Here is a 27281-nt window from a genome sequence, read left to right on the forward strand (position 1 = left end):
TGATTTTTTGCAAATTTATTATTCCTTAAAGTTATTCTCTACAAATGTAGAATAAGTTATTATGCTCTGACGTCTCTTCAGACCCCAATGTAATAGGTAAAAAATCCAAAAAAATCTTTATACTCGCCATTCACCTCTCTGACTCCACTCCTCACTGTCGCCTGTCTTGTCCTCATTACATATTATGAAGGCCTTCTTCTTAGGCCTTTCACATTGAGCCAGAATTTACCTCTCTGATGAGGCTTGGAAAGTTTCTCCACAAATTCCGTGAAATGTCATGATGTCTTAACTTCATTATATACCGAGTGATGTTTGGAAAGCAAGCAAGGAACCCTCCTGGGCCTCATCAGAGCTGAAGATTTCAGCTGCTCTATGTGAAAGTCCTAAATATTTTAGGGCTAAAGGTGGCTATTAAAAGACTCATTGCGGTGATGATGATGAGCAGAGGATGGGCGATGAGGATAGTATTAGGCCTCGGTTCCACTTGCGCATAACTTCCGATGCAAGAGTATTGGAAACAATATGCTAATGATCCTCTGCTGCAAGTATGATTCAAGGGTCATGTGACTGTGATTCGATCCTGTGTTCGTATCACAGCTACGGATAAGAGGGAGGGAATACTGTCTCCCTCCTCTCCTCTGCCTGTCTCTGCGTACATCGCACTGTAGTTGGATGACATGTGAGTGCAGTGCGATGTTTCACATGCACCTATAGACTTGTATGGGTGCATGTGAGCAAAACACAGCATGCTTTGATTCATTGCTCATGCCGATATGTCATGAGAACTCAATCACAAATGGACACTGCCCCATAGTTTTGCACTGGTGTAAGTGCAATCGGATTGCACTCGCCCCTGTAAAACGCAAATGGAACCGAGCTCTTAGTGTGAATATAAGTACTTTTTTCATTTTTTCCCCCTTGATTGTCATTATGCTTCCGAAAATGGCAGCCAGCAGCCAAAATTTAGTTTAATCCTTGCAGAAGCAAATTACAACAAAAATCCACATTTTGGTGAATGCAGATTCTTGTAAAATTTAAATAGACTTCAATTCCACTTGACTTTATTTACTCATGTCTACTCATAATTAGAGTTGAGCGCGGTTCGCGGTTCGTGGTTCTCCAGTTCTAGGCTCGAGTGATTTTGGGGGCTGTTTGAGATCGAACTAGAACTCGAGCTTTTTGCAAAAGCTCGATAGTTCTAGATACGTTCGAGAACGGTTCTAGCAGCAAAAAGCAGGGCTTTTTACTGCTACAGTGTGCAGGAGCCATCGCTGGCAGCCTGCCAGAAGCTGGTAACCAAGATAAACATCGGGTATCCAAGCAAAGCGCTTTGGTTAGTAACCCGATGTTTATCCTAGTTACGTGCAGGAAGCCCACACTTCCCCGCTCAGCTCGCTCCGCCCCCTCCTGCCCGCGGCATATACACACACACACACACACTCTGCACACATGGCCCCGCTCGGCTTACCTGCGGTGATGAAGTCCCGCCATCCCGACCTCAGCGCTGTCACTGTCCTCCATGGCCGCCGCTTGTCACATCACCTCTCACTTCCGACCCGAGACTGACTAGCGGTGACGTCACGGGCCTCTCGCGATACTTGGTGTGAAGGCGCCGGTCATTGAACTCAGTGTCAGGGGCTGTCAGTGTGCTGGAGATCAGCGCAGGTAATGTACCTCACTGACAGCAGCACTTGTCATCCCCCTGCAGTGACCTGGGCTGACCCATTGATGTTAGCTCAGGTCACTGCACTGCTCTCCCAGCCAATGGGGAACATCCTGCTCTTCATTGACTGGGACAGTGTGGATCGTCATGGCAACCCCTTGGATTACACCAGACCTGGATTTGTTTTTCATTCTAATAAATTGGTTAAAGAGGGAATGTTTTGGGGAGTGTTTTTTCAAATAAAAATGTGTTTGTCGTCTATTTTTTTTTTATTACTGACTGGGTTGGTGATGTCGGGTATCTGATAGACGCGTGACCTCACCAACCCCAGGGCTTGATGCCAGGTGACATTACACATCTGGTATTAACCCCATATATTACCCCGTTTGCCACCGCACCAGGGCGCGGGATGAGCTGGGGCAAAGCACCAGGATTGGCGCATCTAATGGATGCGCCACTTCTGGGGCGGCTGCGTCCTGCTATTTTTAGGCTGGGGAGAGTCCAATAACCATGGACCTCCCTAGTCTGAGAATATCAGGCCCCAGCTGTCTGCTTTACCTTGGCTGGTGATCCAATTTTGGGGGACCCCTACGTGTTATTTTTTAAATTATTTATTTAATTTAAAATAACAGCGTGGGGTGCCCTCAGTTTTGAATTACCAGTCAAGGTGAGGTTGCCAGCTGTGGTCTGCAGGCTGCAGCCGTCTGCTTTACCCTAGCTGGCTACAAAACTAGTGGGAACCCTACGTCATTTTTTTTTTCATTTTTTTGGCTAAATACAAAGCTAAGCACCCCTTAGTGCCACATGAAAGGCACCAAAGGGTGCTCCACTTTTTCTCCACTTTTTCTCCATTTTTTCTCTACTTTTTCTACATTTTTTCTCCACTTTTTCTACATTTTTTTCTCCACTTTTTCTCCACTTTTTCTCCACTTTTTCTCCACTTTTTCTCCATTTTTTCTCCACTTTTTCTACATTTTTTTCTCCACTTTTTCTCCACTTTTTCTCCACTTTTTCTCCATTTTTTTCTCCATTTTTTCTCCACTTTTTCTCCACTTTTTCTCCACTTTTTCTCCGTTCTTTTTCTATGGTCGATCTACCCATTAGCTCTGCCATGCATAGTGTAGCTCTACACCTACTGCACATGTTACTTTATGATTGACATCTCTTTCGTAGCAGAGCTGTCTAAGCCTACTCTGACCCCATATTTGTCATTACTATATTGTCCTTGTACTGTATTATGACATTTGTATCATGTGTTTCATTTCTTGCTGTGTTGCAATTTTTTTGCTGCATCCCAATTGTACCTCTACATTGTTCGAGTTTATGTTATTGTTCTCTCACTCTTATGTGATACTGATTATTGTCAATTTTCATGATTACATGCAGATAAGTCCAATCTGACGAAGGCTCAGGCCGAATTGTCATTTGTAACTTGTTTTGGACAAAAACATATATGCTTATGAAAAAAATTTTTTTCTTAATACGGACCAATAAAGAGTGATTTTGCATTACTATCCGTTGTGACTTACTGACTTAGTCTGGGAGATTTAGAGTGCCGAGGTTACTCACTAATTTTATCTATTATTACCTCTGAGCACCTATATACCAGTGAGCAGAGCTTCCTCTACAGTAGTTCTCCTGATTAGGCATGCCCTTACCTCATGAGCAGGGCATTGCAGCTTTGGTAGCAACCATTACGACATGGACTCTGCTGCTGTGGACCCGAGAAGAGTGAGTGCAGATTCATTGCACCCACACTCCTCACATGAAGGGTCCGCACTCCTAGAAAATGGGGGATACGTTCCCTGAGTGTCTCCCCCCATATTCTAGACGGTCCAGAGTCGTCGTGGGACCCCTTTATTTTTTTTCTTACAATAAATTGGTGAAAGAGGAAATGTTTTGGGGACTGTTTTTTCAAATAAATTTCTTTTGTCGATTTTTTTTTTTTGTTAGTACTGACAGTTTATGATGTTGGGTATCTAATAGACGCCATGACATCACAAACTGCTGGGCTTGATCTCAGGTTACTTTACAGGTAGTATCAACCCGATTTATTACCCCGTTTGCCACTGCACCAGGGCACGGGATGAGCTGGGGTGAAGCGCCAGGATTGGCGCATCTAGTGGATGCGCCACGTCTGGGGTGCATGCAGCCTGCTATTTTTAGGCTGTGAAGGCCCAATAACTATGGACCTTCCCACCCTGAGAATACCAGACCACAGCTGTCCGCTTTACCTTGGCTGGTGATCCAATTTGGGGGGGACCCTACTTTTATTGTGTAATTATTAATATTTATAAAATAATTATAAAAAAGAGCCTGAGGGGACCTCCACATTGGATCCCCAACCACGGTAAAGCTGCCAGCTGTGGTTTTCAGGCTACAGCCGTCTGATTTACCCTAGCTGGCTATCAAAAATGGGGGGACCCAACGTCATTTTTTTTTTAACTATTTTTTAAATAGAAAAAATTAATGGGCTTCCCTGTATTTTGATTGCCAACCAAGGTAACGGCAGGCAGATGGGGGTGGCAACCCATAGCTGTCTGCTTTATCTGCGCTGAGAATCAAAAATACCGCGGAGCGCTACGTCATTTTTTTAAAGATTTATTTTTACAGCACTGTGATGTCCAGCAATCAAAATACAGGGAAGCCCATTTTATTTTTAGTTATTTAAATAAATAATTAAAAAAAATATATATGGGCTCCCGCTGCATTTTTTGTATTGCTAGCTAAGGGTAATCCAAGCAGCTACTGGCTGCTAACCCCCACTGCTTGGTGTTACCTTCACTGGCAATGGAAAATCCAGGGAAGCATTTTTTATTTTTTTTGCCAAAAAACTACAAAAAAAGGACGTGAGCTTCGCCATATTTTTGTATGCTAGCCAGGTATAGCAGGCAGGTGCTGGAAGAGTTGGATACAGCGCCAGAAGATGGCGCTTCTATGAAAATGCCATTTTCTGAGGCGGCTGCAGACTGCAATTCGCAGCAGTGGGGCCCAGAAAGCTCAGGCCAACCTGTGCTGCGGATTCCAATCCCCAGCTGCCTAGTTGTACCTGGCTGGACACAAAAATGGGGCGAAGCCTACGTCATTTATTTTCTAATTATTTCATGAAATTCATGAAATAATAAAAAAGGGGCTTCCCTTTATTTTTGGTTCCCAGCCGGGTACAAATAGGCAACTGGGGGTTGGGGGCAGCCGTACCTGCCTGCTGTACCTGGCTAGCATACAAAAATATGGCGAAGCCCACATAATTTTTTCAGGGGGCAAAAAACTTCTGCATACAGTCCTGGATGGAGTATGCTGAGCCTTGTAGTTCTGCAGCTGCTGTCTGTCTGTATGGAGAAGAGCAGACAGCAGCTGCAGAACTACAAGGCTCAGCATACTCCATCCAGGACTGTATGCAGAAGTTTTTTGCCCACCAAAAAAATGACGTGGGCTTCGCCATATTTTTGTATGCTAGCCAGGTACAGCAGGCAGCCACGGGCTGCCTCCAACCCCCAGTTGCCTGTTTGTACCCGGCTGGGAACCAAAAATATAGGGAAGCCCATTTTTTTTAATTATTTCACATATTTCATGAAATAATTAAAAAACAAATGACGTGGGCTTCGCCCCATTTTTGTGTCCAGCCGGGTACAACTAGGCAGCTGGGGATTGGAATCCGCAGCACAGGTTAGCCCGAGGTTTCTTGGCACCTCTGCTGCGGATTTCAGTCCGCAGCCGTCCCAGAAAATGGCGCTCTCATAGAAGCGCCATCATCTGGCACTGTATCCAACTCTTCCAACAGCCCTGGAGCCGGGTGGCTTGTTGGGTAATCATGAGTTAACACTGGCTTTGTTTTACTAGCCAGTATTAAGCCAGAGATTCTTAATGTCAGGCACGTTTGACCCGGCCATTAAGAATCTCCAATAAAGGGTTAAAAAAAAGACACCACACAGAGAAAAAATACTTTAATAGAAATAAATACACAGACACATTAGAGACTCCATCTTTATTACCCCCTGTCAGCCCTCCACGATCCTGCTCTTCTGTCTTCTTTCTTTCTAGTGTAGTAGTAGTGACGATTGTAGTGAAGATGAGGTTCACCAGCCCATCACTTGGGGCTGGGGAACCTCATCCTCAGTACAATCCTCACTACAATCGGGAAGCAGCGTGCAGCCTTCACTCCGTGAGTGATCAGTGCTGGCTGTCAGCGGTAACAGCGGTAACAGCGGTAACGCTGACAGACGCATTACCATAGCAACGGTGCTCTCGGTGCCGCGGTTAGCGGTGACGTCACCGCTAACTGCGTTGCTATGGCAATGGTGATCTCCGTTAATGACCGGCTGTGTCAGCTGGTCCCTAACGGAACGGGGAGTCGACCGTGTGCTAGAGCATGTTGCCGGTACACGGCGATACACATATGTGCACCGTGTACCGGAGAGATGCACTCGCAGGTCCTACATGACACGTCATAGTCATGTGACCAGTCTGTAGCCAATGAGATAATAGCCACGTGACTGGTCACATGGCTATTTTGACGTCACGATAGGTCCTGCTTCTCTGCTGGCAGTGCCGGTCACCGGGAGGATTCAGCGATCATCGGATGGAATAGCGGCAGGAGACAGAGTGCAGAAGGGATCGCGGGGACCGGTAAGTGTTATGGCAATGTTTATTAACTGTTTGTGTACATTTATCATGCATTTTTATGTGTTTGTGATTGCCTCCCATTATAGCCTATTGGTTCTAGTTCGGTTCGTCGAACATTCGACGAACCGAACTCGAACGGGACCCCCGTTCGGCGAGCCGACCTCGAGCCGAACCGCGACCGGTTCGCTCATCTCTACTCATAATGAAGCACACTCTAAATTTCATATGATATAGTTTAAATATCAGATCAGAAGTAATATGCAGAATATTGAAAAGCAAATAACATAAGTATTACATAGAAAACGTATCGGAAAGCAAACCTCAGTTGGCAAGCAAGGTGGGGAAAGATTTTGTTAGCAAGCTGCCAATCATGTCCATTGAGAATGATCTGGATTAAATAGTCTTGTCTTCAAGGAAGTGGATATTTATAATGATTGATTGATTGCGTACTTCTGAGCAGTCATGTCAAGCAAAAAGGATTTAATCACTGGGAAAAGATGTGTTACATGTTTTACTTGAATTGCTGATTAAAAAGACTCATGCATTATTCAATATTTTCAATGCAAGATTTAATTTATTTAGTACGGTCATTATCAGTAGTTTATTAAACTATTATTATGGGTATATCCTGTACATATAAAAATTAAGTCATCTGTAGTAGATGCAAAATCAACTTTATTTTGCTTCAAGGACTTGATTAGTATGTTATATATGTTACTGAAGTCTCTGAGACAATCTTTTCATTCTCCAGGGTCTGCCTGTCTGACAGCTTTGTCAATCAACATATTTCTCCCCAAGCCTCCGTTTCAGAGATCTCATTTTAAAGATTGTTTGAACCATTATAACTAGCTGCTTTGAAAAAAAAGTATATGATTTGCATTTTCATTAGTTTTCGTCCTGTAAATGAAACAAAATGTCAGAACCCATACAGAAATTCTTTTTATTTATATACCATAAAAAGAAGGATCATATATTTCTTTCTACTATGATATGGAGAATGTGAAGCAAATCACATTTTAATAGATTAATAATGTTAACAGCCACCAGTTATAAAACTTGTCAATCATACTCCTCACCTCTAACTCCTATGGCAGTGGTTTTAATTGTTCTTTTGAAGGAATCTTTCAAAGACATTTTTGGTTTCTTTTTTCTTTTGCTTGACATAATAGACATTTTTGCTCTGATTTATCATGTTGCCACAGCAGTTGTGATACAATCAGAGTTTTAGATAAAGAATGCAGTAGAGCTCAGAAAGATAATCCCACCCATTTCCCTGGTTAGCAGATTTCTGTCTACATTGTATATTGACAGTGAGCTGCTAATCAGTGCTGGTGGCGCAGTTGGACGAGGAATCACAAGTGCACATAAATCGGCAGTGTTACTCTCGAGTTAAAAAAAACACTTGTATTGATCAAGAACACAGAGCCTGATAAGTAATACATTTCTGAAATCAGTGTCTCAGCCCCACTTCATCCTGCCCTTAGATTGCATAGCAAAATTCTATGACAGATCCCCTTTAAGGATGCGCTCACATGAGCCGCATGACTCGCGCATGTCTCGCTTCGCATCACCCGGCACGGCCTGCCGTCCTCCAGACAGGAGTGTCTCAGCTGCATAGAAATACATGCAGCTGACCTGCTCCTGTCAGGAGAGTGTGCGGCCGTGCAGGGTGATGCGATGTGAGACTCGTGTGAGTCATACGGCTTGTGTGAGCGCACCCTAATTGTGTAACTTATCAGATCCTGTGGGCTAAAGCAATTACACAATCTAAGGTGATTGACAGCAAAAGGAGACTCTTCTTTTATAAGATAGTGTAGTATGAGATTCTATGAACAAATTAAGTAGTTGAAAATTAGTATGCCTTTGACCATATAAGGCCAGTTCACATGACAGTACAAAAATTGATCCAGTTTTCATCCAGAAAAGTGGAACCATTTTGTTCTCATTCATTATCCATGTGCAGTCTGTTTTTTTTATAGTTGCAGTTATAAATAATGTATAGTACAATTTAAAGTTTCTAATCTTACAGAATTGTAAAATATCCATAAATATCGGGTGCCATAATGAGGCATCTGATTATTTTCTCGCACCCATAGAGTTAAATTGGTGGATATCATTCCATTTCAGAGTAAAATCACAGCATGTTGCAATTTTTTATACAGATTCTGTCAGTGAAAAAATTGCTCACCTGCATTGCCTCACTGCTATTCAATAAATTATGAGGTAGCACACATCTAATTTTTATGATCATCTGAACAAGCCCTTATAGTGTATGTCCGACGCATTGATTTTGGTTGCAATGTGAAAAAATATCTTTTACATATAACTCCTTAACCTCTTCACCCCAAGCCTGTTTTCACCTTCATAACAGGCCATTTTTTTTAATTTATGAGGTTGGAACACTGCATTGGATCCCAGTGATTCTGAGATGTCTTTTTTTTCGTGAATTATTGTATTTCATGTAAGTGGTTAATTTAGAAAGACTTTATTATTATATTTGTGCAAATAAATAACATTTCTCATATGTCTACTTTACATCAGCGCAATTTTTGAAATGTCTTTTCTTTTTTGCTAGGAAGTTAAAAGGGTTCAAAGTTTATCAGCAATTTCTCATTTTTCCAACAAATTTTACGAAACCATTTTTTTAGGGAACACATGACATTTAAAGTGATTTTCAGGTGCTTAGGTGAAAGAAAATACCCAAAAGTGACATCATTAAAAAAACTGCACCTCTCAAAGTACTCAGAATCACACCTAAGTAGTTTATTAACCCTTTTAAGTGCTTCACATGAAGTAAAGCAATGTGGAAGGAAAAAATTAAAATTTTACTTTTTCCCACAAAAATGTTTCTTTAGCCCCAAGTGAAAATACACCATGCAATTTGTTGTGCAATTTCTCCCTTGTACGCTGATACCCCCCATGTGGTGAAAATATACTGTTCGGGTGCAAAATAGGGTTTGGAAGGGAAAGAGCATCATTCTAATTTTAGAGAGCAAAAATTTTTGGAATAGATAGCGGACATCATGTGTCATTTGTAGAGCCACTGATGTGCCTAAATAGTGGAGCTTCACCACAAGTGACCCCATTTTGGAAGCTAGACTTCTCAAGGGACCTATCTCCTATCTACATGTTTGGTGAGCACCTTGAATCCTCAGGTGCAACACAGAATTTTATAACATTGGGCTGTGAAAATAAAAAAATATACATTTTTACCACAAAATTGTTGCTTCAACCACAAATCTTCTATTTTCAAAATGGTAACAAGAAAAATTGCACAACAAATCACATGGTGCATTTTCTCCTGAGTACGCTGATGCCTAATATGTGATGGAAATATTTGGGCGTACTGCAGGACTCAGAGAGAAAAAAAGCGCCTTTTGATTGATCGCAAAATTAGCTGTAATCGTTAGCTTACACCATTTCATGTTTGTAGAGGTCTTGAGGGGCCTAAACTGTGGGGCTTCCCCAAAAGTGACCCCATTCTGAAAATTAGACCCCCAAGAAGCTTATCTAGATGTTTGTTGAGCACCCTGAACCCCCAGGTGCTTCACAGAATTTTCTTATGTTGAGCTGTGAAGATAAAAAAAACCATTTACAATACAATACATTTTTTTTAACCCTAAATCTTTTATTTTCAAAAGGGTAACAGGAGAGTATGCACTATACAGTTTGGTAATCAATTTCTGCTGAGTATGATATTATCTTACATGTGGTGCAAATCTACTGATTTGGTGAACGGCAAGGTTCGGAAGGGAAGGAGTGCCATTTGACTATAAAATTGGCTGGAATCGTAAATATATGCCATGTCGTGTTTGGAGAGCCCCTGATGTACTTAAATGGTGGTGATTCCCCACAAGTCACCCCATTTTGGAAATTAGACTCACCAAGGAATTTATCTAGATGTTTGGTGAGCACCTTGAACCCTCATATGGTTCACAAAATTTTATAACGATGAGCCTTGAAAATGAAAAATACACTTTTAACCACAAAAATGTTACTTTAACCCCAAATTTTTAAAATTCACTAGGGTAACAGGAGATAAAGGACTGTGCTAATTGTTGTTCAATTTCTCCTGAGTATGCCAATACCCCATATGTGGTCAAAAGCTACTTTTGAGGCACAGTACAAAGGGAAGAAGTGCCATATTTGAGTTCAGATTTAGTTGGAATGGTTTGCGTGTGCCATGCCACATTGGCAATGCCCCAGAGATTCTAGAACAACAAAAAACCCATGCAAGTGAACCCATTTTACAAACTGCACCCCTCTATGAATTAATCAAGGGGTGCAGTGAGCATAATGACATTGCATGTGTGTCACAAAATTTTATAATATTCCGCAGTGAACAAAAAATAAATACATTTTTACAACTAAAATGTTGTTTTAACCCCAGATTTAAAATTTTCATAAAAGGAATAAGTAAAAAAGGCTATGTAATGTATTAAACAATTAGTCCTGAACTTGGCAACACCGAACATGTGACTGTACAGTATTTTTTGGCCGCACAGCTATGCTTGAGAGGGAAGGATCGCCATTTGATTTTTGGAGCACAGAGCTTCCTAGAATAGTTTGCAGACTCCATTTTGAAAGACCCTAAGGGGTACTTTGCATGTTGTGACATCGCAACTGCGATATCGTCGGGGTCAAATCGAAAGTGATGCACATCCGGCGCCGGTAACGACGTTGCAACGTGTAAAGCCTAGATGCACCGATAAACGATCGCAAAAGCGTTGAAAATCAGTGATCGGTGTAGTGTCGGACATTTCCATAATGTCGCACCAATAGGAGATACGCTGTTGTTCCTCGTTCCTGCGGCAGCACACATCCCTGTGTGTGAAGCCGCAGGAGCGAGGAACATCACCTACCTGCCTCCACCGACTATGCAGTAGGGAGAAGGTGGGCGGGATGTTTACGTCCCGCTCATCTCCGCCCCTCCGCTTCTATTGCTCGTCTGCCATGTGATGTCGCTGTGACACCGCACGACCCGCCCTCTTAGGAAGGAGGCGGGTCGCCGGCCAGAGCGATGTGGCAGGGCAGGTAAGTTCGTGTGAAGCTGCCGTAGCGATATTGTTCGCTACGGCAGCTATCACAAGATACTGCATGTGCGACGGGGCAGATACTATCGCGCTCGGCATCGCTATCATCGGCTAGCAATGTCGCAGTGTGCCAAATACCCCTAAGTGTCAGAACAGAAGAAGTCCCCTCAACTGACTACAGTAAATGTTGCAAAATTAAAAATTGCAAATAAATCCTTGCCATGCCCCGTACATTGTAATGTCCATACATTGTGCACAGCTTGTGCTTCTGGAAACACATGCCCTGTAAATTAAGTGGGCTCTCCTCACTAGAGATGAGCGAGCCTCTAGAGGCTCGAGTTTGGTTCGGTTCATCGAACGGAGGCCGCGTTCAAGTTCGGTTCGGCGAATGGCTCGACGAACCTCTTGAGCCCCATTGAAACCAATACCAGGCAAGCACAAACACATAAAAACACATTATAAATGTACACATACAGATAATAAACATTGCCACAAGACTTACCTGTCCCCAAGACGCATCCTGCACTCTGTCTCCCGCCGCTTTTCCTTCCAATAATCGCTGCATCCTCCCGGTAACCAGAACTGATGATAGGACCTTCCGTGATGTCAAAAAAGTATGTGACCAGTCACGTGTCTATTATCTCATTGGCTACAGACTGGTCACATGGCTAGACGTCATTGCTAGGTCCTGTCAGTGCATCCCTCCGGTGCGCCGTGCTTGTTTCTGCATCTCCGTGTACCGACGAAATGCTCTGGCACATGGTCGGCTCCCCGTTCTGCTTCCCCATTCCGTTATTCACCGGCTGCCACAACCGGTCAATAACGGAGATCACCATTGCTATAGCAACGTGCCAGTCACCGGTGACATCACTGCTTACAGCACGCAGCTGCTGCTCACTCACTGAGTGATATAGACTGCACGAGAAGCAGCGTCTTCCCCCATGCAGTCCTGTCTGATGTCGCAGAGCTGCATGGGTTGAAGGAGAAAGAAGACAGAAGACCATAGATCGTGGAGGGATGAGAGGGAGTAATAAACATGGAGTATCTAATGTGTCTGTGTAATTATTTCTATTAAAGTATTTTTTCTGTGTGGTGTGTTTTTTTTTAACCCTTTATTGGAGATTCTTAATGGCTGGGTCAAACTTGCCTGACATTAAGAATCATTAACTCATAATTACCCAGCAAGCCGCCCGGCATCAGGGCAGCTGGAAGAGTTGGATACAGCGCCATATGATGGCGCTTCTATGAAAGTGCCATTTTCTGAGGCGGCTGCGGACTGCAATTTGCAGCAGAGGCGCCCAGAAAGATCGGGCTAACCATTGCTTATTCCAATCCCCAGCTGCCTAGTTGTACCTGGCTGGACACAAAAATGGGGTGAAGCCACGTCATTCTTTTTTTTTAAATTATTTCATGAAATTCATGAAGTAATTAAAAAAAGGGCTTCCGTATATTTTTAGTTCCCAGCCGGGTACAAGTAGGCAGCTGGGGGTTAGGGGCTTAGACAGCAGCTGCAGAACTACAAGGCTCAGCATACTCAATCCAAGACTGTATACCAGAGTTTTTTACCCCCCAAAAAAATTACATGGGCTTCGCTATATTTTTGTATGCTAGCCAGGTACAGCAGGCAGCTACGGGCTGGCCCCAACCCCCAGCTGTCAATTTGTACCCGGCTGGGAACCAAAAATATAGGGAAACCCTTTTTTTTTTAATTATTTCATGAATTTCATGAAATAGTTAAAAAAAAAATGACGTGGGCTTCGCCCAATTTTTGTGTCCAGCCAGGTACAACTAGGCAGCTGGGGATTGAAATCCGCAGCTCAGGGTGCCCAAGCTTTCTGGGCACCCCTGCTGCGAATTGCAGTCCGCAGTCACCCCAGAAAATGGCGCTTTTATAGAAGCGCCATCTTCTGGTGCTGTATCCAACTCTTCCAGCTGCCCTGGTGATGGGAGGCTCACTGGATAATAATGGGGTTAGGGCTAGCTGTATATTATCAAATGGCCCTAAGCCCGAAATTCATGGTGTCATGCCAATATTAGACATGGCCACCATGAATTTCTAGTACAGATAAAAAAAAACACAACACACAGAAAAATATTTTTATTAGAAATAAAACACAACACAATTAGTGACTTTATTTTTATTGAAATAAAGAACCCCCCTCCTCAGTAATCCTGGGTCAAGAGTCCCGCACCGTTCAATCCGGATAAAATATAATCTGATCGGTTTGCTGGAAGGCAAAGCGATCAGGTGATGTGTCAGGTTGAAGGGCCTGAATCACATGACACAGCAGCTGATTGTATAAACATCTTTTATACAATCAGCTGATGCATCAGTGCAAAAGAAAAGAAACAAACTACACACTTCATTGCAGATTCCTGTCCGACAGTATCAGTTGATAGTTTAGACGGCCGGGCGGTAAACAGCCGGCCTCACCGCTCGACTTATAGTGTCAGCTGATTCCGTCAGGTGACCACATCAGCTGATCATCGCCAGGTCTGAGAGAGAGAGAAGAAAGAGAGAGAGAAGAAAGAGAGGAGAGAGAGGAGAGAGAGAAAAGAGAGAAAGAGAAGAGAGAGACAGAGAGAGAGAAGAGAGAGAGAAGAGAGAGGAGAGAGAAGAGAGAGAAGAGAGAGAAGAGAGAGAGGAGAGTAGAGAGGAGATATAGACAAGAGATAGAGAGAGAAGAGAGAGGAGAGAGAAGAGAGAGAAGAAAGAGAGAGGAGAGAGAGGGAGACAAAGAGAAAAAGAGAGAGAGAAAAAAGAAAAAGAGAAGAGAGAAAGAGAAGAGAGCGAGAAGAGAGGAGAGAGAAGAAAGAGGAGAGAGAGAAAGAGAGAGAAGAAAGAGAAGAGAGAGGAGAGAGAGGAGAGCGAGAGAAAGAGAGAGAGAGGAGAGAGAAGAAAGAGAGGAGAGAGCAATGCAGCCTCTTTCCGTGAACTGCTCCGATTTTAGAGGTGTGTCCCGTGGCTCACAGCTGATGTCTGGCTCCTCCCTTCAGTGCATAATTAAATTATAATTATAAATAAATAATAATTATATTATAATATAGTATGTTTTCTCTGCCCTCCCTGAAACACTTTTTTCCCTCTCCTTGTCTATAGTATGCTTTCTCAGCCCTCCCTGAAACATTTTCTACCCTCTCCTTGTCCATAGTATGTTTTCTCTTCCCTCCCTGAAACACTTTCTCCCCTCTCCTTATCCATAGTATGTTTTATCTGCCCTCCCTGAAACACTTTCTTACCTCTCCTTGTGTATAGTATATTTTTTCTGTCCTCCCTGAAACACTTTCTTCCCTCTCCTTGTCTGTAGTATGCTTTCTCAGCCCTCCCTGAAACACTTTCTTCCCTCTCCTTGGGAGACAGAGAGAAAAAGAGAGAGAGTGAAAGAGAGAGAGAAAGAGGGAGAGAAAGAGAAAGGAGAGAGAGAAAGAGAGAGGAGAGAGAGAAGAGAGAGGAGAGAGAGGAGAGAGAGGAGAGAGCAACGCAGCCTCATTCTGTGAACTGCTCCGATTTTAGAAGTGTGTTTAGCGGCTCACAGCTGATATCTGGCTTCTCCTCTCAGTGCATAATTAAATTAAATTACAAATATATAAATATAATTTAAAATTAAAAAAATAAAAAAAAAATATTAAATTCTTCACTTGGACCGGGACAAGAACTCCTGAAGTTATGCTTCTGAGGCAAGCACTCTATCCACTAGTCTACTGCCTCTAATGATAAAGATAGGCAGATTTGGTAATCTTGACTTCTGCATTGCTGAAGTTTCTGCTGACAGCGTGATTTACTTCATTACTGCATGGAGCTGATACAGCGTGATCGTGTTATACGGCGCAGCTGCAGCTTCATATAGCCAACCTGACAGTGTCGTGTGGATTACATCGGACCTGGAGGTGTATTTGGGGAATAATAAAGAGGTAAATGAGGGTGCTTTTTTGTCTTTTATTCCAAATAAAGGATTTTTCGCTTTGTGTGTTTCTTTACTTTCACTTTCAGTTTAATCATAGAAGGTGTCTCGGGGAGAAGCCTGGCATGATTAAACTCATTATTACCCTGATTGCCACAGCACCAGGGCAATTCGGGATGAGCTGGGTGGAGTCCCGGGACTGTCACAGCTAATGGATGCGGCAATTTTCGGCGGCTGTCTGCTGATATTGTTAGGGAAGTGGGCTCCCAATAACGTGGTGCTCTCCATCCTGACAATACCAGCCTCCAGCTGTGTGGCTTTATCCTGGCTGGTATCAAATATATTGATATCAAACTGCATTTTTTTTTAAATTTATTTATTTATTTTACTGCACGATATAGACCCACCCACCGGCGGCTGTGATTGGTTGCAGTGAGACAGCTGTCACTGAGCTTGGGGACGTGTCTGACTGCAACCAATCATGTGCGCCGGTGGGCGGGGAAAGCAAGGCATAACTGATTGACTAATGAATCGGCAGCCATTTTCTAAAGAGGAAAAGACACCACTGATCTGTGACAGCCGTGTAGCGAGGCACCCGTGATCGGTGAGTAGGAAAGAGAGAGGGATTGTGCTGGGGACGCAGGACGCATGCAGATAGCAACGTGTGCACATAGCCTTACTGTGAAAAGCCACATTTTTGGTGCTCGAACCGTTCTCGAACGTAACTCGAACTGTCGAGCTTTTAGCAAAAAGCTCGAGTTCGAGTTCGATCTCGAGCACCCCCAAAAATCACTCGAACATGAAAATGGTGAACCTCAAACCTCGCTCAACTCTACTCCTCACTACAACAGTGTCAAACATGTGGACACTAACTGTCGTTTAGGCACATTATGGTGCTCAGAAGGGACTGGGGCATTTCAGATTTTGCTGGATTTCATTTTGGAGGGGAAGCCATAGCATTTTTCAAGAGCTTTTTGTGTTACCAGTAATGTGGAAGCCCTCTATATTTCCATTAACAGATGACAGACCTGAGTGGGGACTTGTATTTTTGTGGGTTCAGTTAAATGCTATTTGGTGCAAATATTGTCACAGAACATTTTGGATCAGTTCACATTTATCCTGTGCTCTACACTCCGACTGCCTCAGTACAGTGAATTTTCCATTGGGCACATGCTCCATCTTTGGCTGTGAGGGCTGGGGCTCAGCTGTCAGGAAAGCCAAGTTCCCGTCGGCGAATGTGGTGAGCACAGTGCTGATACCCGTGTGATCACCAGGACGTACCTTTACATCCTTGTTTAGGAAGAATTTGCCTTTCAAGTTGTAGCGATATGTTTATGGTCATGAAGAGGTTAAAGACATGTTTCCTATCTGTGGTTACAACTAGAGATGAGAAAACTCAGGTTCTTACCAAATACTTTACACACAAAACAGTGTGGATTTGGAGTATGAGTGCTTCCTGTATGACACCCCTTATGTGAGTATCACTGTGGTCGGGTACACTCAGTCCGCAGCCCAGTGTGAGCCACTTGTAGTGTTTGAAGATCTCCCATTTTGGGATAACAACAGGATGATCGGATCTAGTGTGCACCAAAAAAAGGAAAAACCCTTCTCACCCGCCCCCAGAAGTGATCTGTTTATGGCTGCCTACATGTGCCTAATTTTGACTTCCATTGGCATTCAGGTCAAGTTCAGGTCCTAAACCCATCTTAATTTAAAGGGCAGCTGACTCCACCAAACCAAACTTTCGAGGGTATGCTCATCTCTAGTTATAACTAGTGATGAGCGAGCATGCTTGTAACTACTCGGTACTCGCACGAGTATCGCTGTACTCGGGCTGCTCGGCGGGGACCGAGTAATCTCGCCATACTTGTGCTGTACTCGTGGTCTTCATCCCTGCATGTTGGCGCTCTTTTGAGAGCCAGCCCTCATGCAGGGATTGGCTGGCAGACCACTGCAATGCCATAGCCCTGTTAGTTGTGGAATTGCAGTGATTGGCCAACCTGCACAGCGTGACCGAGCCTTTATACCGGCCGGCGCGCTGTGCTCTGCTCACAGCTATCCAGACAGTCAGTGCAGGGAGAGTGTCGCTGATTCAGGGAAACCTTTGCGGCCCTTTATAGTTAGGTCCGGAGCAGGGCTGCAAACAGTGTGACCAGAAGTCCTTCTCAGGACTATTATAGTTGTATACAGGCAGGCAGGGTATAGCCAGGTCGGAGTACAGTAGCAGAGTCCTTCTCAGCACTATTGTTGCTATATACAGGCAGGGTATAGCCAGGTCGGAATACAGGCTAGTGACCAGAAGAGTCCTTGTCAGGACTATTGTAGCAGTATACAGGCAGGCAGGCAGGCAGGGTATATAGCCATTCCTAGTGGTGACCGTATACCAGCCTTCATCATATCTGGGGCTGGTGTACACAGTCTAAAACAGTCCAGATAGTGTCAGACTTCTCAGTAATTGTCGCTCCTAAAAACCAGTTAGGTTCTTATTGCGTCCGTGCTTGCATTTAAAAACAGCACGTGTGTGTCTGTCGGTGGCAGCGTACAGGTGCACGTTTTGCACAAACTATTATATAACGCACAAGTCTAGTGTATAATACACGTGAGTCAGCAGTGGCTGATAGTGTCAGACTTCTCAGTAATTGTCGCTCCTAAAAACCAGTTAGGTTCTTATTGCGTCCGTGCTTGCATTTAAAAACAGCACGTGTGTGTCTGTCGGTGGCAGCGTACAGGTGCACGTTTTGCACAAACTATTATATAACGCACAAGTCTAGTGTATAATACATGTCAGTCAGCAGTGGCTGATAGTGTCAGACTTCTCAGTAATTGTCGCTCCTAAAAACCAGTTAGGTTCTTATTGCGTCCGTGCTTGCATTTAAAAACAGCACGTGTGTGTCTGTCGGTGGCAGCGTACAGGTGCACGTTTTGCACAAACTATTATATAACGCACAAGTCTAGTGTATAATACACGTCAGTCAGCAGTGGCTGATAGTGTCAGACTTCTCAGTAATTGTCGCTCCTAAAAACCAGTTAGGTTCTTATTGCGTCCGTGCTTGCATTTAAAAACAGCACGGGTGTGTCTGTCGGTGGCAGCGTACAGGTGCACGTTTTGCACAAACTATTATATAACGCACAAGTCTAGTGTATAATACACGTCAGTCAGCAGTGGCTGATAGTGTCAGACTTCTCAGTAATTGTCGCTCCTAAAAACCAGTTAGGTTCTTATTGCGTCCGTGCTTGCATTTAAAAACAGCACGTGTGTGTCTGTCGGTGGCAGCGTACAGGTGCACGTTTTGCACAAACTATTATATAACGCACAAGTCTAGTGTATAATACACGTCAGTCAGCAGTGGCTGATAGTGTCAGACTTCTCAGTAATTGTCGCTCCTAAAAACCAGTTAGGTTCTTATTGCGTCCGTGCTTGCATTTAAAAACAGCACGTGTGTGTCTGTCGGTGGCAGCGTACAGGTGCACGTTTTGCACAAACTATTATATAACGCACAAGTCTAGTGTATAATACACGTCAGTCAGCAGTGGCTGATAGTGTCAGACTTCTCAGTAATTGTCGCTCCTAAAAACCTGTTAGGTTCTTATTGCGTCCGTGCTTGCATTTAAAAACAGCACTTGTGTGTCTGTCGGTGGCAGCGTACAGGTGCACGTTTTGCACAAACTATTATATAACGCACAAGTCTAGTGTATAATACACGTCAGTCAGCAGTGGCTGATAGTGTCAGACTTCTCAGTAATTGTCGCTCCTAAAAACCAGTTAGGTTCTTATTGCGTCCGTGCTTGCATTTAAAAACAGCACGTGTGTGTCTGTCGGTGGCAGCGTACAGGTGCACGTTTTGCACAAACTATTATATAACGCACAAGTCTAGTGTATAATACACGTCAGTCAGCAGTGGCTGATAGTGTCAGACTTCTCAGTAATTGTCGCTCCTAAAAACCAGTTAGGTTCTTATTGCGTCCGTGCTTGCATTTAAAAACAGCACGTGTGTGTCTGTCGGTGGCAGCGTACAGGTGCACGTTTTGCACAAACTATTATATAACGCACAAGTCTAGTGTATAATACACGTGAGTCAGCAGTGGCTGATAGTGTCAGACTTCTCAGTAATTGTCGCTCCTAAAAACCTGTTAGGTTCTTATTGCGTCCGTGCTTGCATTTAAAAAAGCACTTGTGTGTCTGTCGGTGGCAGCGTACAGGTGCACGTTTTGCACAAACTATTATATAACGCACAAGTCTAGTGTATAATACACGTCAGTCAGCAGTGGCTGATAGTGTCAGACTTCTCAGTAATTGTCGCTCCTAAAAACCAGTTAGGTTCTTATTGCGTCCGTGCTTGCATTTAAAAACAGCACGTGTGTGTCTGTCGGTGGCAGCGTACAGGTGCACGTTTTGCACAAACTATTATATAACGCACAAGTCTAGTGTATAATACACGTCAGTCAGCAGTGGCTGATAGTGTCAGACTTCTCAGTAATTGTCGCTCCTAAAAACCAGTTAGGTTCTTATTGCGTCCGTGCTTGCATTTAAAAACAGCACGTGTGTGTCTGTCGGTGGCAGCGTACAGGTGCACGTTTTGCACAAACTATTATATAACGCACAAGTCTAGTGTATAATACACGTCAGTCAGCAGTGGCTGATAGTGTCAGACTTCTCAGTAATTGTCGCTCCTAAAAACCTGTTAGGTTCTTATTGCGTCCGTGCTTGCATTTAAAAACAGCACGTGTGTGTCTGTCGGTGGCAGCGTACAGGTGCACGTTTTGCACAAACTATTATATAACGCACAAGTCTAGTGTATAATACACGTCAGTCAGCAGTGGCTGATAGTGTCAGACTTCTCAGTAATTGTCGCTCCTAAAAACCTGTTAGGTTCTTATTGCGTCCGTGCTTGCATTTAAAAACCGCACGTGTGTGTTGCAGTCAGTGGCAGCGTCAGGCTCCACATTGTCCCTGGATAGAGATGTGCATAAGGGCCTCAAAACATTGTTCCCATTGCAAAGGAGCGGTTCGCCTGTCGTTGTAATGTCCATTCTGAAAGAATGGTCGAAAAAATTTACCACTGGGGGTATACCTGAAACAACGGCCTAACTATTGTAACGGTCATCATGATGGCGCATTAGGAGAAGGAGGAGCAGTCCAGCGATTAGCCAAAGTCCAGAAGTGTGTACCCATGGGTGAGTGTAGGTACATGGCAAACTTTAAATTCCGCTCTCATTTGCTGGTGGTGTGGTGAAGTCTGGCCCAATCCAACCCTTGTTCATCTTGATCAGAGTCAGCCTGTCAACATTTACAGTTGACAGGCAGGTGCGTTTATCTGTAATGATTCCACCTGCGGCACTAAAAACACGCTCTGACAAAACGCTAGCGGCAGGGCATGCCAGGACTTCGAAGGCGTAGAGAGCCAATTCATGCCACGTGTCCAGCTTGGATACCCATTAATTGTAAGGCACAGAGGAATGTCGGAGTACAGTTGTTTGATCTGCAAGGTACTCCTTGAGCATCTGGGCAAACTTAGGATTTTTTGTGGCACTACCCCGCACCTCAGGGTCTGTGGTATGTGAGGGCCTGAGAAAACTGTCCCACATCTTAAAGACTGTTCCCCTACCTCTGGCGTATTGGACTTGTGCCCCTCTCGGCTGTACGCCTTGGTTGTCCACTGATTCCTGACCTATGCCGCTAGCGTTTTGTGAGGGGAATGCTTTGCCTACTTCCGTGACTATGGCCTTCTGGAACTGCTGCATTTTGCCTGACCTCTTCGCCTCGGGAATAAGAGACATAAAGTTCTCCTTGTAGCGTGGGTGTAACAGTGTTACCAACCAGTAATGATTGTCGGCAAAGATGTTCTTAACGCGAGGGTCACGAGACAGGCAGCTTACCATAAAGTCAGCCATGTGTGCCAGACTCTTAACAGCCATCACTTCAGTATCCTGACCAACACGATGACTGAACATGCTGTCCTCCTCCTCCTCCTCCTCCTCCTTCTCCTCCTCATCTACCCTGTCCTCTGGCCAGCCACGCTGAACCGAGGATATGACTGCATGTCATATCCTCAATTTGGCCAGAGAGTTGCTCCATGTCTTCATCCTCCTCCTCGTCATAGTCCTCCACTGCACGTTGTGATGAGACGAGGCTGGGCTGTGTGTTATCACCCACACCCACTACTGTTTCTTGCTCAAACTCATCACGCTCCGACTGAAATGCATCATGGTTGTTTTTTGAGCAGAGACCATTTTAGAAGGCAGAGAAGCGGTATGGTGACGCTAATAATGTCGTCATCGCCGCTCACCATCTTGGTGGAGTCCTCAAAGTTTTGGCGGATGGTACATAGGTCGGACATCCATCTCCACTCCTCAGGTGTTATGTGTGGAGTTTGACCCATTTCCCTACGGCTTAGGTGATGCAGGTACTCAACAACTGCCCTCTTCTGCTCACATATCCTGACCAACATGTGCAGAGTTGAATTCCAACGCGTGGGGACATCACACACCAGTCTGTGAGCCGGAAGATGCAAAAGGCACTGAAAGCCGGCAAGGCCGGCTGAAGCAGTAGGTGACTTTCGAAAATGTACAGACAGGCGGCAAACTTTTACCAGCAGATCAGACAGCTCTGGGTATGACTTTAGAAACCGCTGAACCACGAGGTTGAGCACATGGGCCACGCATGGAACATGTGTCAGCTGGCCTCGCCTCAAAGCCGCTACCAGGTTCCGGCCATTGTCACACACAACCTTTCCTGGCTTTAGGTTCAGAGGTGTGAGCCAGTGATCTGCCTGCTGTTTCAGAGCTGTACACACCTCTTCTGCATTGTGGGGTTTGTCACCTATGCAGATTAGCTTCAGCACAGCCTGTTGCCGCTTCGCCGAGGCAGTGCTGCAGTGCTTCTGTGTCGCCCTGGACAAGCCAGGGGCCACAGAGCACAACACTTACACACCCCACACTCCCTGCAGGCATATCATAGTCAAAACACGAAATCCTTGTTGCCTTCCCCAGGGGCTGTTGTCCACACCAGGGGGTGGAGCCAGGCGGTTGGTCTCCACTCACCAAGGAGGAGGGAAAACACAGGCAGTGAGAGTTAAGCTAAGGAAGTGGAAGGAGGAAAGTAGTAGAGAGGAGAAAAGTGACAGCAAAGAGCCTGAAGTTGGTCCGGGTGTGTGGCCCGGACAGGACAGCAAGGTTGGCAGGATGTGGTGACCGTCTGCAGTGGAGGCCGATTGGAGTCTGCCGTAAGGACCGTGGACGGGTGGTGACCCGGCCGTACTGGACCGGTATACAAAGAGAAGACAGCACCATTGGCAGGGGCCTTTCGGATCCCGGCAAGGCTTGGTGTCGCCGTGAATTTGCCAAATCCGTTAGTGAAGGGGACCTCAGGGTTTCCAAACAGCCAAGTCACGATAGAAGGCAACCGTCCAACCGTGAAGGGGAGACACCGCCACCGCCAAGGGCAACCGTCTCCTAGGGCCAGCGCCTGTGGGCAAAAGGGTCTCCTCCGGCCCATATCCAGGTCGGGGAGCGGGTTACCGGTGGGAAACCATCACTACCAACACTGAACTTAGGTGCAGGGAGAGACAGTCATCACTAACCTGCAGGGAGGAACAACCGCAGCCGTCCGAGGGACCCGTCCATCCAGCCACTTGTTTTACCGTGAACTGTGTCATCATCATTGGGCTGAGTGAGTACCTCCGTGGCGTGCGGCACAGCGCTGCCCCTGCGACCCTGCACCTCATCAGGCCCCGCTACCCGCCTGTCATCCATCTCTACCCCATCACCGGGCCCCGGGACAACCAACCCCCCTACCCACGGAGGGGAGAAATAACAACAAAGCTGCTCCCTGTCACAGGCTCCCGGGATACCCGTCCAGAGCAGCGGTGGTGTCCACACAATCACCACAACCGTGGGTGGCGTCACGGACAATATCCCCAAAACCCAAACCACCCCTTTTCACTCACGGGCGAGGAGCGCCGCTCGAGCCTCCGGGATCCGGCCATCGCTCAAGCCACCGAGCAGCAGCAGCCGTAGAGCAGCGGCAGCCGGACCCGAGCAGTGGGAGAGCGCAGCGTCCCCTCCTCCGCCCGCGACAATTCCAGCTTGGGACTGGTGTGTAGGGTAAAGTGGATGAGGATGCGCAGGAGGAGGAGGAGGCTGAGGAGCATGACATTCCGGAGCTGTAGAGTGTGGGTGAAACACTGACTGAGGTAGGGCCTGCAAACCTTGGTGTGGGAAGGACGTGTTACGTCCCTCGCTCAGACTGGGTCCCAGCTTCCACAATATTAACCCAGTGTGACGTCAACGAGATGTAGTGGCCTTGCCCACATGCACTTGTCCACGTGCCTGTGGTTAGGTGGACTTTGGGTGAAACAGCGTTGTTCAGGGCACGTGTGATGTTTTGTGACACGTGGTTATGCAATGCGGGGACGGCACACCGGGAGAAATAGTGGCGGCTGGGGACCGAGTAACGTGGGACAGCTGCCACCATCAGGTCGCGGAATGCTTCTGTCTCAACCAGCCTAAAAGGCAACATTTCCAGCGCAAGCAGTCGCAAAATGTTAGCATTTAGAAGTGTGGCATGTGGGGCGTTTTCAGTGTATTTGCGCCTGCGTTCAAAGGTTTGCTGAATGGATAACTGAACGCTGCGCTGGGACAAGGACGTGCTTGATGATGGTGTTATTTCTGCGTGGGCAACGCAGAGGTGCAGGGCCGGAGGAGGCTTGTTCGCGGGCAGCATGGACAGGGGATTGGCTCGCATGCACAACAAGCGAAGATGTAGCAGTGACATCAGCAAGCACTGCTCCTCGACTCTGTTGTACATCCCACAAAGTCGGGTGCTTGGCTGACATGTGCCTGATCATTCTGGTGGTGGTCAGGCTGCTAGTTTTGGTACCCCTGCTGATGCTGGCACGGCAGGTGTTGCAAATGGCCTTTTTAGAATCATCTGGAGCCAACTTAAAAAACTGCCAGACTCGGGAAGACCTAACATTTGTACAGGCACCTTGTGTCGTGTTGTTCCGGGGAACAGTTGCCTGACGTCTGCCTGGGGCCACCACCCTGCTTCTTACTGCCTGTTGGGATGCTACGCCTCCCTCCCCCTGTGCACTGCTGTCCTCACTCTGCATATCCTCCTGCCAGGTTGGGTCAGTTACTGGATCAGCCACCATGTCGTCTTCGTCTTCCGCACCCTGCTCCTCCTGACTTCCTGACAATTGTGTCTCATCATCGTCCACCCCTTGTTGAGACACGTTGCCAACTTCGTGAGAAAATGGCTGCTGAAATATTTGGGCATCTGTACATACGATCTCCTCATGACCCACTTCAACAGGAGCTGGCGAGAGGCCAGAATGTGTGAATGGAAACGTGAACGAACAGCTCTTCCGAGTGTCCAAGTGTGGGATCAGTAATGTCCGTGGACGTGTACTTGGCCTGGTGGTAGGAAGGAGGATCAGGTTCCAAAATGTGCGGTGCAGTATCACGGCTACTGACACTTGACCGTGTGGAAGACAGAGTGTTTGTGGTGGTGCCAATGTGACTGGAAGCATTATCCGCTATCCAACTAACAACCTGTTGACACTGGTCTTGGTTCAAGAGCAGTGTACTGCTGCGGTCCCCAAGAATTTGGGACAGGACGTGCGAGCGAGTAGATGTGGCCCTTTGTTGTGGCGAAATTAGAGCTTGCACACGACCTCGGTCTCTGCCTGCACCACCATCACGTCCACTTCTTTGTTCGTTGACAACGCCCTTGCGCATTTTGCAATGCTGTGCTGATGTGTATTCACTAGACTTGTGCGTTATATCCAAGTTTTTGCAAAATGCACACAAGTGCAGCGGAAAGCTGCCACCAACAGGCACACACGTGCGGTTTTTAAATGCAAGCACGGAGGCACTAAGAACCTAACAGGTCTCTATCCAGGGACAACGTGGAGCCTCCCAATTTTTGGCTGCCCTGCCAAAGGGCTATACTACAATAGACCCACTTCCTTCCAATGGGCACTTCAGGTTTACAGGCCCTCATGCACGTCTCTATCCAGGGACAACGTGGAGCCTCCCAATTTTTGGCTGCCCTGCCTAAGGGCTATACTACAATAGACCCACTTCCTTACAATGGGCACTTCAGGTTTCCAGGTTCTCATGCACGTCTCTATCCAGGGACAACGTGGAGCCTCCCAATTTTTGGCTGCCCTGCCAAAGGGCTATACTACAATAGACCCACTTCCTTACAATGGGCACTTCAGGTTTCCAGGCCCTCATGCACGTCTCTATCCAGGGACAACGTGGAGCCTCCCAATTTTTGGCTGCCCTGCCAAAGGGCTTTACTACAATAGACTCACTTCCTTCCAATGGGCACTTCAGGTTTCCAGGCCCTCATGCACGTCTCTATCCAGGGACAACATGGAGCCTCCCAATTTTTGGCTGCCCTGCCAAAGGGCTATACTACAATAGACCCACTTCCTTACAATGGGCACTTCAGGTTTCCAGGCCCTCATGCACGTCTCTATCCAGGGACAACGTGGAGCCTCCCAATTTTTGGCTGCCCTGCCAAAGGGCTATACTACAATAGACCCACTTCCTTCCAATGGGCACTTCAGGTTTCCAGGCCCTCATGCACGTCTCTATCCAGGGACAACGTGGAGCCTCCCAATTTTTGGCTGCCCTGCCTAAGGGCTATACTACAATAGACCCACTTCCTTAAAATGGGCACTTCAGGTTTACAGGCCCTCATGCACGTCTCTATCCAGGGACAACGTGGAGCCTCCCAATTTTTGGCTGCCTTGCCAAAGGGCTATACTACAATAGACCCACTTCCTTCCAATGGGCACTTCAGGTTTACAGGCCCTCATGCACGTCTCTATCCAGGGACAACGTGGAGCCTCCCAATTTTTGGCTGCCCTGCCTAAGGGCTATACTACAATAGACCCACTTCCTTACAATGGGCACTTCAGGTTTACAGGCCATCATGCATGTCTGTATGCAGGGGCATTGGTGAACCTCACAATTTTGGACTGCCCTGGCAAAGGAAAATACTACAAAGACTCAGTTCCTCAAAATGGGCACATTAGACTCAGAGGCCTTTATGTACGTCTCTTCTCAGGGACATCGGAGTGCCACACAATGTTTTCACGTAAAATCTTTCATGTATTAATCTCAAAAAGTAACATACACCAGCTCTATCTCACTATTGGGTATGTGCCCTTAACATTTCTGCCATGAAAAATCATTTTGGGGTCATTTTGGAAGGTTTTCTGGTGAGTCCGTAAAAATGGCGTGAAACGCGGACAAAATTGTTCACAGCTGTGACTTTTGAGTGATAAATGCTTCATTGGGTCTTCCCCATGCTGTTGCCATGTCATTTGAGCACTCTTCTGAGACTTTTGTGACATTTTTAGGGTTTCTCCATGCTGCCGGGGGGTCATTTCACAAAAATACTCGGGTCTCCCATAGGATAACATTGGGCTCGTTGCTCGGCCCGAGTACACGAGTATCTTGGGATGCTCGGCCCGAGCTTCGAGCACCCGAGCTTTTTAGTACTCGCTCATCACTAGTTATAACCAAGAATGTTGTAAATGAGGTTGATTGTGAAGGAATAAAGAACAAAATAAACAAGGCAGATCTTAAAGCTCCATACACATTAAAGAATGACAATCCAGTGAAATGGTTGACAGTGTAAAGTGTTAGATATAATTGATTCTTTTGAATATCTTGAAGCAAAGACAAGGATAATACCTATGGAAAAGCTATGATTGAATGAAAATGTGGACATTGCCAAGGCTAGCCACAGATAAAAAGGTATGTCATTTGTGTGGTCACGTAAGTGTTAAAATTTGTCTTGGAGCTACAATAAATGTCATGTTGAAAAAATATAGGGGAACAAAGTTCTTGAACAGTCTTAATGGACTAAAAGTTGACCTCTCACCCTTTATGTTGTCTTTTCACACATGCTGATAGTCTCTTTCTTCAGACTAATTGGTCCCTCCAGCCTCCTCACTGCACACAGCACTGCATGTTCTCCTTGCAATAACGCTAAGGTTTGTAATTCTGCACAAACCAATATTGAACAAACCTATTTCAAAA

Source organism: Anomaloglossus baeobatrachus, chromosome 2 (genome assembly GCF_048569485.1).
Source record: "Anomaloglossus baeobatrachus isolate aAnoBae1 chromosome 2, aAnoBae1.hap1, whole genome shotgun sequence".
Taxonomy (NCBI): domain Eukaryota; kingdom Metazoa; phylum Chordata; class Amphibia; order Anura; family Aromobatidae; genus Anomaloglossus; species Anomaloglossus baeobatrachus.